The sequence below is a fragment of the Dreissena polymorpha genome, chromosome 10 (assembly GCF_020536995.1).
Source record: "Dreissena polymorpha isolate Duluth1 chromosome 10, UMN_Dpol_1.0, whole genome shotgun sequence".
In the NCBI taxonomy this organism is placed as follows: Eukaryota; Metazoa; Mollusca; class Bivalvia; order Myida; family Dreissenidae; genus Dreissena; species Dreissena polymorpha.
Genome location: NC_068364.1, coordinates 60,723,909 through 60,742,357, shown reverse-complemented (window position 1 = coordinate 60,742,357; position 18,449 = coordinate 60,723,909).

The following is an 18,449-nucleotide window of genomic DNA, read 5'->3' as shown; positions in this document are numbered from 1 at the left end:
AAAGACCGAGCCAGTCCGATTGAGGTAGCTCGATTTTTCTAATCGGCATACTTCGCTGATTATCATTGATAAAGGTATAGAAAGCTCAGCATATATAGGACAGCATATTCTGGGGAAAAGATTTAATAATAGTTTGAAAACGTTAATTTTAAATCAGTTATATTCAATCCATTATATGTTTATAGATCAATGAAACAACTATACATTTTCTGTATTGTATTTGACATGTGTCGTGATTCAGTAAATTAATTGCGAATTAAAATGTGTATAATTGACTTTCAACGCGATCACGACTGTAAAGAAAACGCATTATTTCGAACCTGCCATTTGTAAACGTTGTAGCGACTATGGTATATAAACAGCGTAATAGCCATATGACATTTGTGAAACTCGCTCTTATGCGTGCTTTCTCATTTTGCATATTTAATAAACTTTTTAAACAGAAATTACAGAGCCACATCAGTGCAAATGCTATGTTTGATAATTCATTCGTTTGTTGGATATTGTTTGCTGTTTTAAACACATATTAGGTCATATCGCGGAGATTTAGTTAACCTTACCATGTGTTCATGGGCGAACTGACGTATTCAAGTGCTCTTACGACTATGTGCTCATACCTACTTTCGGGAATCATCATGAAATTATTGCCGTACTAAACGAACAAACATGCCTTAGCTTATTGAATTATAGAAAAAACAAAAATCAAAAGATACAAATGATATGTTCATGCACATGGGCATGTGAAATCACGTCCGTACACATAGCATCATTAACTTAGGAAAGATAACAACGAAATATAAAGTTTGGTATGATATACATGTGAAATTAAAGAGAATGGTGTCATTTAAGAGCATGTACAGTTTTGAATTTATATGTTGAAACGTAATGTTGTAACCCACAAACGTTTTACTGTAACAGAATGTTTTTTGAAGATAAGAGGTACAGAAAATACACGTCGAATATCTTTTTAAAGATATTTCTTGTTATATTTGATCGAGAATGTAACCCGCCTCCCAGTTTCGCTGAATGGATCAAGTTCCCCACGGGTACTACTTCCCCGTACCCCCTTTTTTTTCGTACCCTACATTTTTCGTACCCAATTTTTTTCGTACCCAAATTTTTTTCCTACCCAAATTTTTTTCGTAAGCAAATCATTTTTCGAACACAATTTTTTTTTGGCATAATTTTTGTACCCTAAACTTTCGTACCCTTTTTTTCCTACCCAACATTTTCGTACCCACATACACAATTATGGTGATGTAGATAAACTTAAATAGATGCTTTCATATCAATCCTCTTCAAAAGCATCGTCATACCAGTACTGTCAGTACTTTGATTGACTATTTAATCTAAAACCTCTAGGCCAAAAAAACCTCTCTGTATTTAACCAACCTTAAATTAGATATGTCATGGTCAGTGCTTTATTCATTGCAAACAAGGAAACATCGCCCATGAAAAGTCCTATCTCTCAAATAATTATATTCGTTGTCACATGCTGTCAATCATCCTCTTATTACTAAAATTAGATTCTTTTGTCGGCGTCTTTAGTGTTAAAAAAAGTAAATACGAATGGCTATTCATTGCGGAACATATTTTCGCTGAGATTCAATCCGTTTTTAATTGTTGACTGCACACAGATGGTCGACGGTCAATTATTGGATAGGTGACCTTTACACTCGACGGGTCATGTTTTGCTTTCATTTGGATAAATTGATTTTATTCCGCCTTATTGTTTGTTATATGAGTCAAATTTTGAAAACTCAAAACTAAAAAAAAATTAATACATCATACACGTACATATTTTCTCTAGTGTCAATATTGATTCATATTTCGATTTTGTAATTTGTTTATATGTAAAAGCACAAATAATGTTAACATGTTAAAAATCGTTTTAATCGAATTTTGTTTTACATAAGATACAAATTTCTTGTCATTATTTTAATAGCATTACTGTGTATACGGCTCATATATAAACGAGCAAGTGTTTGCATTGTTAATTATAAAGTTTGCTCTATGATTGTGTGTGACATACAGTAAATGGTAAATAACGCCGCTGGCTTCATTAAACACATTAACGGAATCTTTAAGCATAACATGTCTGATCTGGTCGGTTATTTGTTTCCATTTTGTGTCACGGTACATTAAATACACTAATCATACATCAAGAAACAGTGTGAAAGGCTCGAGTGTATACATATGATTTAATATTAAAGTACATACCAGATTGGATGATTTTCGGTATATGTATGATCTTAAGTGCAAATGTATTGGATAATGTGTCCAGTTGAACAAGCTAAAACATAAATTTGACCGTACTCAAAGATAAAGGTATTAGTATCTTTAAAAGCTCGGATTATTTTAATTTTCTACGCCTCAAGGGATACATCATTTCATTGCCTTCTTGCATGATGTAATCTCTATAGATCTGATCAAGAAATAAATTACTTATTAAATTATATTATGTATGTGATCTTCTTTCTGGAAGATTACTTTTTTGTTGTTGGCGTTGGTTTATTTACTTATTACAAGTGGTGGTTGGGACCCTGAGTCTTTATATAAGTGATAGAAAGCAATCAAACATACAAAAGTATGTGAATGTGAATGTGATATTGATTTGTTTGTTTTGCCAACCGACTGATTTTTTGGTTCCTTTCCTTTTGAATTAAAAACTCCGTGCATAAACGTTGTAGTCATTGCATTAAACGTGTAATAATGCATAAACTGCAAAAGGAACAACTTATCATAGTCCGCATATTTGTTCGTTTAATCCTTAGGTTATCAGTGCCTGCATAAAGAGCAACTTAAATTTAATCTCTCTATGCGCAGGAACGTTCGACAGATGTAGCTGAACTTACTTCTTAACATAGCATCAAATAATCATTACTTAAACGGCAGACACTACGGTCTCTGTTTTAATGGAGGGTTATCGATATATATCAACCATTTATAGAGGTTTATTTTATAAACAAACACTCAAATTCTTTACATCTGCAACACAACCAGTATATAAAAGAGAAATAAAGTATACGGGAAGACTGTTTTGAACATAATCGCCGAGCGTGCGAAAGGCAGAAGTTTTACGAACAAGACAGTTTGTTGATTATATAACATACTGTTTCAAAATACGTCGACTTTTGTACTAAAATTGCATTAACTGTAATATTTGAAAATACAACACATGTTATATAAATGCCCTGATTGAATTTAATTATTATTGACTAAAGAAATAGCTTTACTTTTGTTAAAACATCACACTTTACGTGATTGTTCGATTGTTAATATTTTTTGAACATACAATATCAATGCGTCGTTTTTCCTGTTCTGCGGTTGCAGCCATCAATATGAGCACAGGTTCATTTACACAATCATCCCTAACCATCATCATAACATCTTATGTATTGTACACTTTAGAATAATACGAGCCACCAATTTATAAGATATCCATACTTAACCTATTTACGCCTAGCGTCTAGAAAAAAGGCCTTGGCAAACAGCGTAGACCCAGATGAGACGCCGAATGATGCGTCGTCTCATCAGGGTCTGCGCACTTAAAGGAATTTCTGTAAGAAATATTCTAAATATAGAAATAAATAAACTAGACATCCCTAATTTTGGAAATAAATTGATCCAATTTAGAAAGATGGGAGGGTCCACTTGGCATAAATGGGTTAACAATGTTCATACAACACGCATCAAAATTACAGTGGTAAGCAAAGTGTATAGTGTACTCGAATAAACCATGAGGACATCACTTGATAGTCCTATAAGTGGGTTGTGTCCGTACCAGATGCCATGTCCTTTTCCTATTTATTTTGGCAACTTATTGAAATGTCTACATGAAGCTTTTACACATATATAACCTTTGTTCTAATAAACGTGACAACGTCCATTGTTATGTATAGAAACAGCAGTCTCCTTTGAAAACTAGATGCTGTTTGTGTCTTATAAGTGGTAAAAAAGCAGCCAACTGAAATTTAAAAAAAACCTTTGTAGATTAAACACAGATTCACATGCAAACGTGTTAACATTACTTTTTTTCATATATACTGATTTTAACAATGAAAAAAAATGTCAATACTGAATATGGTTAAGCACTGGTGTCTCGATTTGTCATATATATTGGAAGGAAACAAATAAATAACAAATGCTAACGACACCTTAAATGTTATCGTGATTCTACAAAATAAATGCTTTTGTCTTGTAAATATGAATAGGTTGGGGTATCAACATGTTTTATTTTGCATTTGTATCAAAATACCTTTAATACTTAAATATCGAAATACACATAAAAATGTCTCCCTGGATATAATATGCATTGCATTACTAAACCGGTTAATTTTATCTTGCAGATCTTGCGATTAAAAGTGAAATATAATCGTTACGCATTTTTATTTTGTATAAACTCATTTCGCACGCGATACTGTACATCCATTTCTCATGCACATGAGTAAAGCATTCCTTAGCATTTCTTGATGCGTATCCACCTACATTGGACACCTTGCATCTCCGGTTTTCTTTATTAAAGATTATATTTAAACACAGGTTTTGGGTTGCATCTCGATAAAATAGCAGAGGACTAGATAGCTCGAACAGTAAAATAGTCTTTCACAATATATTGTTACTTAAATGGAGATTACTTGGTTGCTAAATGCCAGTGTTGTATTTGTTGTATAACATAACGGCGTTTTGAAAGGTATATTTAATGCATATATTCTTCATTCATACACATACATTAATAAGTAAATACATAAATAAATATATATATATATATATATTCAACCAAATTCACCAAAGGAATCATACATTCGACCATGAAAATAAATCACTACACACACGTTTGATATAATGAAGTCACATTTCATTAATCCCCTAATGGATGTTTAAAGGAAGTTTGAAAATTTTTCGATATCTCGGTAGGTTTAATACATACGTTATTGCTAGTACATGTACATCACTGACTCACTCGGCAAGACGGGAACTAAGATATCTCATAATCCAGAGTGATGTTTTGAACACTACTACAGATAAAGTGAATAGTATCCACTCGATCAATCTTTAGCGGGGTTATCATCGTGTCATTAATGTCTATGTTTTATTGTTTTGTAATAGTTTTTTTCTTTATTTGTAATTTTGATGACTTCATATGGCCCGTTATTAAAATAAAGACAGCTTAAATATGTGGATGCAATACTCAAATTAAGACCGATACTTTTGCTCGACTACAGATAGATCACGACTAACGGTTATCATGACCGAATGGAAACGGTCACAATGCCTTGCTGCCATTATTAACTTAAATGGAATGGATGGCAAACACATCCTTTCGATATAGATTGACAACTGAACTTTAATAGTATTCCAGAATCAAGGAAAAACATTTGAACTGAATTGTTTTCATGTCTATGTTCGGCAAACGATATGTTTGTATTTTTCTCACAATAATATAGAACTTTGGAGAAAAAAGTACCGACATTTTAAGTCATTATAAAACTATTTTTTACTAATCTTAGGTTATTCACGCACTCGAAAAAATTAGAATGATGAACGGGCTTAAATGTATTTAAGTATTTAATGAATTACTTTACAATTGACAAAATTAATTTTATGTAAAAAATATATAAAAGTGTAATCATAGCTCGATTGATTTGTCATTCCATTTCGATACATATATGACTCATGACCGCACTACAGTGCGCATGTAACTAAACAAATAAAGCATTTTAAAATGTTATTTAAACCTAACAAGTGACACACGATAGCTATCTCACACGTTAAAATATTGCAAACATTTAATAAAGAAGGCATTTGTCAACAGTTGTATGTGTACTGCACGACCTTTTTGTTACTCAAATGTACCTGTAAACGTTTCACTATTCACCTTTAATATATGCCTTGCATCTTTAGTATTAGAATATACTTTTAGAATTATTTTAATGTTAATGTTACTTTTGTATACTCACATGTTAAATACTTCATTTCCAAAACAGTACATTTCGGCAGTCGATAAATAGCCGATTACTTAGTGGTATGTATTGAAATTATGGACACAGTTCGTGTTAAACATGCGCAATGATGAATAAGTTAAGTGTTAAAACAATATTATATATTGAATGCATTTATTAAATACATTCTGCTCTCTGAGCTAAATGATAGTTTTATGTCAGCAAAACTGTCTAAAAGATGGTTTTGTTATCATTCCAGTACATAATGTGTTGCAGGACCAATATATCAAATACCGCTTTCATTCGACAAGGTCACTTTGTATCGTTAGCTTTAATACTTATTTATGTCAGTCTCTGGGGAAAACGGGCTTAATGCATGTATGTAAAGTATGGGTTATATGGGACGAACATTTCCACCTCGACTGGAAAAGACGTCTTTTAAACAAATTTTTAATGAAAGCGAAATGTGTCGTGTCATTAAGCATTACTGAAGTTTGTGTGCTGAAAAAAGTAAATTTATTTTGATAATCAACGATTGAAGGGTAACTATAATTACTACTTGGATAACCATTTAAGGTATACATTTCAATTGTTGTCAAAGTGCCGCTGGTACATGGTCATTAGTTGAAGGTTCCAAAGACCCTTAGTTTTGTCGAATCCCAGACACGTATCCGCATTTGTTGATTTTGAGGTATGATAACAACAATAGATCTTCACTGATTGCTATCTTTGCTTTATACGAGGGTATAAATATATGAACAAACTATCATGGTGTCAAACACAAAACTGAATTTTAAAACTTACTATCAATGGGTCATTTTAAATTCAGATTTAGGAAAGATAAACGTTGATTAGGCTCTACCTTACCTTAAATTATTTGACCAATAAAAACCAATCACTTATTTGTGTACCTCAGAATGGTAACGTTGAATGAAAAAATATGAATAAGATATATCTTACCATTTTTTTGTTCTCGTTTGAGCAAACTTAATGTGTATATTTAAGATTATAAAATGTTCCTAAAGGATTTAAACTTCAGATTTCAGTGCTATTAATGTTTATAATAAACACTCATGTTCAAGATAATGGTAGCCTTGAAATTGACAATTTATTTGTTATGGTAGTATTTACATAACATCGCTTTCAATGGATATATTTAACTGGAAAAATTGTTTAAGTATTAGTTTAACGTCCTTAAAAGTACAACCATTAACCGTTGTTTTCTGCTTGAAAGTGCTTACAATTCAACATTTTTTGAAATCCATAGATTTTCATATTGGTATTATGCTAGTTGAAGAAGAATGTAGCATGACCAATTATATTGTTGAATTGTATTATATAGGTCGAACACAATCATAAGTTTCGTTCTTTTGCTAACATAAAATTTACTTTGTATCACATAGTAACCTTATTTCAGTGTTTTGTAATCAAGACAAAAAAGGCATATTTTGTGTTTTATTTTAATTAAAACGTTTAATAAATATATGTTGCAAGTATAAATTCCATACTTGGCAAATTGGAAAATTGGCAAAAGTGGTGCATAGAGTTACTATTTGTAATTATGGAATGCGAAACGGAAGCCATGCAAATAACCAGAGTTTTAATCATGCGTATATTGTACTTTTTGCAAATAAAAACCCAATTTATACACTTTTTTTAACAAATACCCTTTCAGGATTGTTGAGTCAATTGATTTTTTATATAAAAAAAAAATTTTTAACTCAAACTGTACTGTTAAAAAGTTAGTGAAATAAGCTGAAATTTTAACAATTAGTGACGAGAAAGATTACACATGACAGTTTTTTCGTGTATAGGATAAGTATCAAATTTGAAATTATTACTTTTAGACATTGCTTTCTTATGATTAAACGTTTTATTTCCCTACTAACATTAATAGAAAGCTGACAATTATGTATAATGTAATAAATATAAGATACAATAGTAATCCGTGTGCATTCGTTTTAACTTGTTATGCTTGTATCTGCATACAAATTATTTTACTTTTTTTCTTGTTTTTGCGTTGGGACTGGATTATATGGCATCCTTAATCTTAACCTATTTAACTGCAGAGTACAAATATCGGACACCCTAGACCTTCTGTATCTCGCGTTTTTGGCACATACGTGTTTTATCATTTAAGTTCTCGTTCATAATAATTAATGACTAATAAACATCTAAAACGAATGCGCGTGACAACTAAAACTTTTTTATTTCGATCTCCTGTAATACATTCACATGTACAACTGCCATTTATTCCACCAGTAGTGGTATTTTGCTTGTTTAAAAATAGTGAATATATTTTTATAACAAGGTCGGTCGTTTTGTTAATAAAAAAGATAGCGATGTCCGAATATCTTCAAAACGGGATAAATACCTTTGTTCCAAGAATACTTGCAGGCTAATGACAGGGTCTTGCGCGTATGATTCCACCTGCAAATCACATCTTTTCTGTACCTACATTACATGAGATTTGTGTGCACATTGGTCGTACAAAGATAGCTTTTATTGCAGTACAATAAATGAAACTAGGTCATACTAAGTTATTAAACTTTGAAACCTGATATATATTTTTGTGTTGGTCTAAAGATAGGATGTAAATTTAAAATCAACACGAGTAAAATAAAATAAGGAACGCCAATCAGAAGTAGTTGTAGACACATGTGAACAAGGTTACCTCAATATTATTTGACGAGTGCCTTAAAAATCCATACTATATATTGTATTATTGGTAGGGGGGGGGGGGCTGGTACGTCCACAGCATCAATCTAAGTTTTTAATATGCATTATAATGTTTAAACTATCATGTTTCAAGTAATTGGTACTAGACCTCGTTCGCCACTTTGACCGATCAAACGAAAAGTAAATTTATAATTGATATCATAAATAAAAGACTTTTAGATCTTTAGAAAAATATCCTTCGTTAATGTTAATGTAGTTTCATTTTTAATATAGTTATTAAACGTGAAGTAAATCCCAACGCTTGTCACGGAACTATCGGTAACTAGTTATTAGCAGCAGGCTCAGGATACATGGTCTTATATTTAATCCAAACTATGTGGAGCACTTTTCAGATTTCGAGGAATGACTAACAAGAGAAATTGCTCAGTGAATAATGGCCGTTATTGATTTTAATGTATTAATCTGTAAACATAGTTCCTTGCCAAGCAAATGCATACATTCTACAACTGACTTGTATTGGGCCATCTATAAACTAGATGAAAGAAATGAAAAGCAGTCCTTTTTTTTGTCATATTACAATGGAACATTTAAAACATAAGTTCAAAGTCATTGTTAACCAGGGTTTTTGAAATTCTCAAAGCTTTCATTAAAATGATAACCGTGAATTAGAGGACATCAAACATTTCATTTTGCGCGATCTTTTTAGCTATTGAAAACATAACGAGTATGTTGATTTGCTATTCGGATATTTTTATAAAATATTTATACAGAGTACATACTTGTAAGGTTAAATTTTTTATCGGCAAAAAGCTACTTTTAGTATTGGTCTCTATCCGTATAGAGCAGAACTTTGGCTTGCTTTTTAACGGGTGTCTTTTAACTAGTAATATTAACTTAATAATTATATAGTCTTCTATGAAACGGAAACGACCATTTACTCACAGTAAAATGGCCCCATAGTAAGGACTTTTGGCAACTTGAGCACATTTTATTTTAAGTACGTCATAAAGTGCCTACACTACTCACACAGACGAGCATGTGTGTTGTTTTTTCTTTATTAGAAAAAAGCAGTTACCAGGACCCTTTTATTTAGAACTCAGAGATAATTAAAACTACTTTGATAGTGTTCAACAATTTGTCTAAATGTTGCGGATTCATTTGAAACATCCGATAGAATAAACATTTATATATACATTAAATTATTTTTAATTAATACAGCTTTGTGCCTGATGTGTGTACTTGTTTCGGTTTTGTATCGACAAGAAGATCTTAAGTTTGTGTTGTTATGTATACAAAATATTTTTTAAGTGCTATGAAGTGTGTTTTTATTATTATTTATGAGTTTGTTTTTCTTAATTATACCCATACCTGCTTTGGCTATTGTGCTACACCTGGATTAACCACTAATGCAAGTCGCAACATTAACGTGCTGTGAACAAGTCGCATTTGATGAGAATTAAAAGTATATATAAAGTTCTTAACAAACGTTATCATTTTGCCGTGTGCGTATCGTCTGTTTTATTATCTATAACCATTCATTATCTGTATGCTTTAGAAATTTGATGGACATACACCATTTATCTTTTGTACTGTTTAAATTTCGGACACTCCGATCTGGTTGGGCCACTTTCATCTTGTGGTGTATCTCGAGATCTTGACATATCCGTGTTGTTTTACAAATCATCGTTATTAATTTTGTTTTAGTCAGCTTCATCCATGACCTTTTAATCTCTGAAATGCGTACCCGAGACAACCACAATGTAAAATCATCATTGATTGTGAATTATTGTGCATTGTGATTTAAAATATCTTGTTACATTTAAAATAAGAATTAATATGAATCCCTTCGTAACAAAACTATGAACGTAACAAAAATATGAACGTGCTGTTTAAGTTTTCTTGTTAATGTTCCAGACTTTATCCTGGGTACCGTTTCTATAGTACAATCTTCTGGTAAATCGTTGTATTCATTTATTTCAATTAAAAAAACTCGGTCCTAGAAATGGCAATCTCCACAATCAGTTAAACCTGAAATGAAGAAAGTTATTTACTAGATTGTAATATATTTAACTTGATGATAAACTTTTTCATTGTGGTTGATTTGAAAAATTATTATTTGGTTTTAGGTGATGATAAGGATAGCAATTAGAACGCGGGAACTTATTTGCTATTTGAAACTGGGCATGGCATAAGTATACCATTAAAAACTTCTTAGTTCAAAATATTTGCGAGTTTTCAATTTATTTTGTTTTACTTTTTATTCTTTTCACGATGACATGATACTTCCGCCTTCCGTCAATGCTTGCAAACTTACCATTCACTGTGTATTTTTTACGAAACGCTTCACTTCAACACAAATGTTTCAAACATTGTGTATAATCCGGTATATGAGTGAACAACTAGGACAAAAAAACTGTCAACATTTTGTTAATATCTGTTTTCTAGTGACGCATAGAAAAACATTGATTTAGACATCATAAACACTAAATATAATATACAGGAAGATGATTATGGCGAACGCTAGCTTCGTCGCTAAAATTTACATCCAATAACAAGTTTAATATAAACAGACATCATCGTTTGGAGTTTTATTGCGAGTTATCTTTGTAGTTTCGATCACTTATCAAGTTATCAAGCCATATTTATAAGAAACGCCCAAACACACACACATATTGCAAGAAGTTTCGTAATAAAACCGAAATGTTCGACATAATGAAACGGATCCCGGAAACAAGCCGTGATACATATCTCTGAACGGTGAAAGAATCCACAGTAATTGTTCTATCAAACATGTTTACTGATAATCTGATGCTACGTTGGGTCAAATGTGTGTTCTTTGATCTGTCAGTGTAATCATCAAACATAATTTTTCAAACAAAGGATTGATCGTTATTGTAATTTAAGACCAAGCAATTCAGCAGAATACTTTATCAAAATTCGCACGGTACACGGTACTAAACCAATTGAAATAATTGCAATACTATACTGGGACTTGAGTGAAATAAATTGGCAAAATGACCATTTCCGAAAAATACTTGAATTTCACAATGCATTATCAATTCTTCATCAGTAATCAACTATATATATATATATATATATATATATATATATATATATATATATATATATAGTTATTTATTTATTTATGTATATATTTATTTAATTAATTAATTAATTTATTTATTTATATATTTATTTATTTATTTATTTAATTATTTATTTATTTATGTATTTATTTTATATTTTATTTATTTATTTATTTATTTATTTATTTATTTATTTATTTATTTATTTATTTATTTATTTATTTATTCATTTATTCATTTATTTATGTATTCATTTATTTATTTATCCATTGTTTCTACTGAGCATATGAGAACAAAATATATCTATGCTATTGATTTGTAGAACTCAAGTAAGTGTTTAGTTAGTATTTCAATGTACGCAATTATACAAGCTGCTCGTGAAACCGCACACGTATAATAACTCGAGATTACGTCATGGTTGAAGTGTACTCATTGTTACCACAAGAACCACTCAAATAACAGGTTGTTCATTCATTTTACCGTATAAAATGTTTGTGATAATAATCTTGAGTTTCTTTATCAATTTAGAAGTGGCCATGAAAATGCCGACACGAATTAATTGCAAATGTATGACGATGACATTAGATTGAATATGACTGAACGATCAAGCTTTTTTTCCCTAAGGTGTCAACTTTCGAGAACGCAGAACCAAATCGGCATCTAAGCCCTTTTAATATTATAAACGTATCACATGCCATACCCTGTTTCCCATGTAACATAACCATTACGAATATTTTTCTCTTACGCATGTGTAATATACCTATTAAGCGTTTCTATTGGCTTAGTTTTCGTTCGATTTACCAATCGCCTTTTGTTATTTTGCTGAAATGACGTTGCAACGTCAAATGACGTCACAAAATGTCAACAACATTCGAGATTTATCATTATGTTTGCGTGAATATTTATTTGATTTGCTCATTTTAAAGCATGTGATAAAAAAAGATCTGGAACGAGTTTTCATATCATACCCTATTTTATTAAACGAGTTCAGGAATTTTGTTAGTAAGAGAGCCTTAGGGGAGCTTACTAACGAATTTCCTGGACGTATGCCTATTTTAGAAAGATCTGTATGAGACATGTCTTTATTTTTTCCTCTATCAGTTCGTCTAGTCTTGTTATCCAGCATGTGTAGATGTCGTTTGAACTTGTAATTATTAACCAGCATGTAAACGTACGCACTTTCATATTTTGGATGGCACGTTTTCTAGGTTACCTGTAGGATTTAAAATAGAACATATTTTAACATATTCCGCCTAAGTCAAAACCTTACTAACATATTATCTAGTCCGTTAACTATGTCCATTTTATAATATCCATATTATACTGTTTATAAAAATATTAAGTAACCATTCTCTAAGATGTAAATATGAAGCAAACATAGTAAAAGCTATATAAAATAAAAGATGTTTAGTTACAAAAATGGCAGACTACCTAATGTTTAATATAAATATGATTTCATTTATACATTTTACAGTAAAACGACAATATATGTATTGATAAGTATCGATATATTCTATGCAGTTCTTAAGATTGGAAGGTATGTTCCACGTGGTAAGTGTTGCAATGTTTGTTTAAGTGACTCAGGTAATAAATACGTAGTATTTAATACTAAAATGATCGGTCACGTCCTAAACATACAACAGCTATTACCGTGTGTTTTTTCGGTGGTATCAAAATGCATGTCAAAATGTAAAAAACTTTATTGGGAACAAGAGTTGCATTGTTGAAAATGCATTGAATTCGAAACCTACAAATATAAATGAGCACGATCCGGAAAAACCGAACATAATTTAAGTACTTTAAGTGTCCTTCAAATTCCGCACAGCATTATCAGGGTCGACACTTTCTGCATAGACTAAATTTTTTTTAAGAAGAGATTTACGTAAATTAAAAATATATAAAAGCTGAAAGGGTTGTCCCTGATAAGCCTGTGCGGAATGTACAGGTTATTTAGAGAAGACATTTGAAGAACATGCATTTAGCCCGGTTTTCTCAAAGCGCGTAGGAATGAACAGCGTTTCACTAACTGAACGTTAAAAAGTCTTCTATTTAACACACAGGTTTATCTATTGATATGAATAAACCATTTGTCAATTATGTTTATTTTAAAGACTATGAAGTCAACGGGCAGTGATATCTAACTTGCAAGTTATGGGTATAAAGATCTCCGCTCATCGTTTTTCCTGACAAAAGACCAGCATTCAGTAAGGGAATCAATCAATCGCATGCTCAAAATAACAAGAAGTAAAGATAAATAACGTTAAACGCGCAGTTTGTTTTAAGCTATCTTGAATAGCGATTGACGTTTAAAAAATACAAATATGTCTCTAAATTGAGACGAATAAATGTTATTTGTCGTAATAAGTATGTGCTGCTTGAAAAAACAAACATTATCGTTTATTGAATATGCAATAGGCCATGAGTGTATCTGTTTAAAACATAGTGACATAACATATTATAAAGGCATTACAGGTGATCATTATTAATTTCATAAGTTGTTAAATAACGTATCCATACATTAACAGGTATAGGACAACTGGATTACAGCATTTATAATCTATGTTATAACGATAACATAAAAAGCCAAATCTTCAAGAGCGAGAAGTCAAGTTTTAGTTAAGAATTATACTGAATTGTACACACAATTAATCATAATAATATGAATACATGTTTCTTTGACTAAATGCTTAACATTCAAACATAGATAATATATGTTTGTACTTGTATTATCCAATTGCATTAATTCAATAAACTGTGTTATGTTAAGTATTTTCCAGCCATATTTATTTATATATAATTTCCTAATATTATCATATAAAGAACACTGTAATAAAAAAGTGTATTCATCCTTAAGAACATTGCATTGTTGACATGTTCTATCTTAAAAAGGTAGAGTTTTATGAACCATCTGCCTGATTCGATTCCTAATCTATGAGATGAAATCCTTAATCTGTAAAATTAGATCTAAACTTATTTGAACTATCATGTTTAATTAAGGTAAAAAAAATGCTCGTTTTTATATGTTATGACACAATATTTTCCATGTTAAAGTCGGGCTAAGATATCCGATCTTTTACGAGTGAACCCGAGATTGGCTTCCGGAGCTACGTCGTTCTACCCACGCTGCCCGTCTCGCGTTCGTTAATCTTCGGATATCATGGCGGGAAATTCACATGGAATGTAATGATGCACAAAAAACACACACAGACAACGAGCATTTCGTATCTCTTTAAATCCGTGTTACCAAACACATCTAGTATTGAAACATTGGCTAATGCTATAAGGAACACTAATTTTTATTAGTTAACTTTATTTTACGAAATATATTGTGAAATATTGGTTGAATTTGAGTATTTATGTTACTTGACAAAAAATATAGTACTAGTTCAGACCAATAATGAATGTGCCGTTAGTTTTTATAAAATAAATATCATTAAAAGGAATCAATATTTCATTAATACTCATTTAAAGGAAGCAATGATGTCTACAATATGGTTGGGCATTTCGCTCAATGATATATTCTCTATTAATGCATCAGTTGCCGCAAAAGGGTTACTTACATAATCGGCGAGAGCGGTAACTGTATATCGCATAATAACTTCTGATGTATAGCAAAAACATGAAACTTGAATGTCATCGTATATAGTCTCTAAATAATGAAAGGAGGCGTAAAATGATATCTACTTGTTATAAATGTCAAAGTGTTATTGGTACATATAAAGTTGCTTAATCTGTTATCATAATGTAAGGTTTAATTTCACACCTTTCATATCTGATTTACAATTTGCAATATTTACCCAACACACCTTATATTTAATTATGCAGAAAAAAACTGCGAGAAAACATAAACGCTAAGATGTGGTAATTAACGTATTACTCTGTTCTTTAATACGCGATTGCGTGTGACGCCTCTTGACACAATCGAGGAGGAGGTACATAATGTTTCGTTCCATGAGTTCGGTAAAGAGTTCATTCTATTCTCAATGATAGGGTTCGATTTTCAAAATACCTATACACAAGTTTTAATGCACTTTTTTGTATAAACGGAAAAGTGTTAGGTGAAGTAAATTTTTTTAAAGAACTGATGCGCTTTCAACATGAATTATATTATTGTTTGTTAACAGGTACTTACAGTGATAATCACTTTAAACGAGGTGCTAGAGGTCGTTTAATCTTTCTTTAAGCTTCACGTTCTAATGTTAAATACTTTACATAAAAACGAATCTTTTAGAAGACAAAATAAATAAGAAAATCAATTGCCAACTGCAAAATTGACTCAAAAATAAATCGCCACATAGATATGCAGAATGTCTAACCTAATGTTTAGCATTAATATTTTTTTTTTAATTACCCGATCAGATAGTTCAAATGATCTCATCACAATACGCAGATATAATTTAGAAAAGAAGACGAACTAATACGAATGATGGTGATATGTTATTGAATTACTAAAATCAGTAGTTATGTAGTGGGTAAACAACACGAATAAATACAATGACTGGCCGATCGTGTTTTTCATAGAGTTATACAATATTTACTATTAACAATACAAGAACCCGTTGTTAACATGGATTTGTGGACTTATAAATGTTTTTGTCAAAGAAGCAAAAACATATGAATACTAGCGTGTTAAATGACCCCCGAACAATTATCAACGACAGGGTAATGTTCATTAAAAAAGACTTTCTAATGGGATATGCGCCGCATTTTTTAAACTTTAAACAGTTTGTCTCTTTTTTCGAAACAGCTAACATTAAATCGCATTTCCCTTTGCAAAATAACATGTTAATTTGCAGCGCATATGATACATGTTGAACATCTTACACAAACAGATATTTGACGGGCAACAGCACAAAACGTTTCTAAGATTATCAGAATATTGCCTTTCAGTACAGAGGTGTAAATGTTTTTTTTTATTTGCTACATTGTTCATCGGTGACCCGAAATCAATTATAAAATCGAAACAGCGGATTCTACTGTGTTATGTTCTTGTTGTCGTTGTTTTTTACTGTTTTACTTTGTCAATTCATGTCATAATATATATTAATGTAACTGTTCAACGTGGTCATTGAATAACGTTTGAAAAACAATCCCTACAAGGGGATTATAAAACGCGCGTTTTTTCATTTCACCGTTCCTACATACCGATACTGAGATGATCCCATTTATTTGGCGGGAATCACAATCAGATTTAGAGTTTAAGCCCAGAAACATATAACTATAACGTGCATATAATTACTGCTAATATGATTTTTGCCCTTGCTTTCAGTCACAAAACTAGTTACCAGCATGCAACAAGGATAAATGAACACGAATATGAAATACAGTTACATCATATGGCGCGGACACGGCACTTTATAGGGTAATGTTCTCTGATTTAATTGTAAACCGTCATTTGTATGTAGCATTTGTGTCTTAATGATTGTAAATATAAGATGATTTAAACCAATTAGGTATACATGTATAATCATATTGAATCATGAACATTGTTGTGTATTGATATAATAACCACGAAAGGTGTGTAGCCCATGACCATGTACAATGAAATGTTACGTAAATGCATCCACTTTTTAATCTGCTTGTCTTCGAGTCATAGCTTGTGACACATTTAATGCCCGGAGAAATGAGAAATATGTGCAGGCGTTATTCGACCTTCGGTGTGCACCCAATTACAGATCCGTCTTCATTGCTTACGTACAGATAAAGAACTCTGGTTTTCGGTAAGTGACTATTTTGCGTAGCTGTTTAAACCTGGGGTTGACCTTTTAAAAAGCCAATACAATGTTGAAGAAATGCCTCGCCAATAGAATTGATACTTGTTTTTATTGCATTTGACTATTCAATATAGACATCGTTCTGTTTGTCTTTAATAGGTTTTCAATGGTTTTGTGAACGATTCTTGACAGTCTTTTTGTAGCAAAGTTACGTAAAGAACATAGAGAATACTAGGTCGGTGCCGAATAAAGCAAAGTTTATTTTGCGAGGCTTAGAAAATCTGAACCACGAGCCTTGGCGAGTGGTTCAGATTTTCGTGCCGAGCAAGATAAACTTTGCTTTATTCGGCACCGACCTAGTATTCGATTTATCCCATCAATTTTCTTACTCGTAAATTATTTCTTTAAAAATAGAAATTAGAATAGGAAAATCGAACTAGACGGAAAATCCCAAAGATATTTTAAGCAAACATTGTTTCATTATTTTAATCGTGTCCAGCCTAAAACATTACAAAAAGATCAGTAACTAACCTGTTTTTCTGTTTATCATACCTCTACGTCCCCGATTTTTAAGAAATATTGAAAAAAAGACTCTAAACAACTGCATCTTTAGCGTGAAATAACATGCATAGTGTCGTATGACGTGTTAATAATGACGTCACGAGTATGCGCACTTAATATTTGTAAATAATGTTTATTTGCTTTTTGAGTTGCATTATGTGTTAAAAATATATTACATCTTGGTATCAAAATGTTTGTTTTGTTGAATCTGATTTGATTTTACTAAATATGATTACTTTATAGTTGATTCCGAGTAATATGAACAATCTTCGCCGCGCGTGACAGCTATATTTCAGCACTGCTGAAATAAAGGAAAAATTTATTTCACAGTGGTTTATTTCGACAATGCACGTCTGATGATGGGATAAAATGTGTTAACAGCCATGTTTTTGAGAAATAAATGTTGATAAGAAGTTCCTTTTAATATATTCGAATTCTAGAGTGTACACAAGCTTTTTCTTTAATAA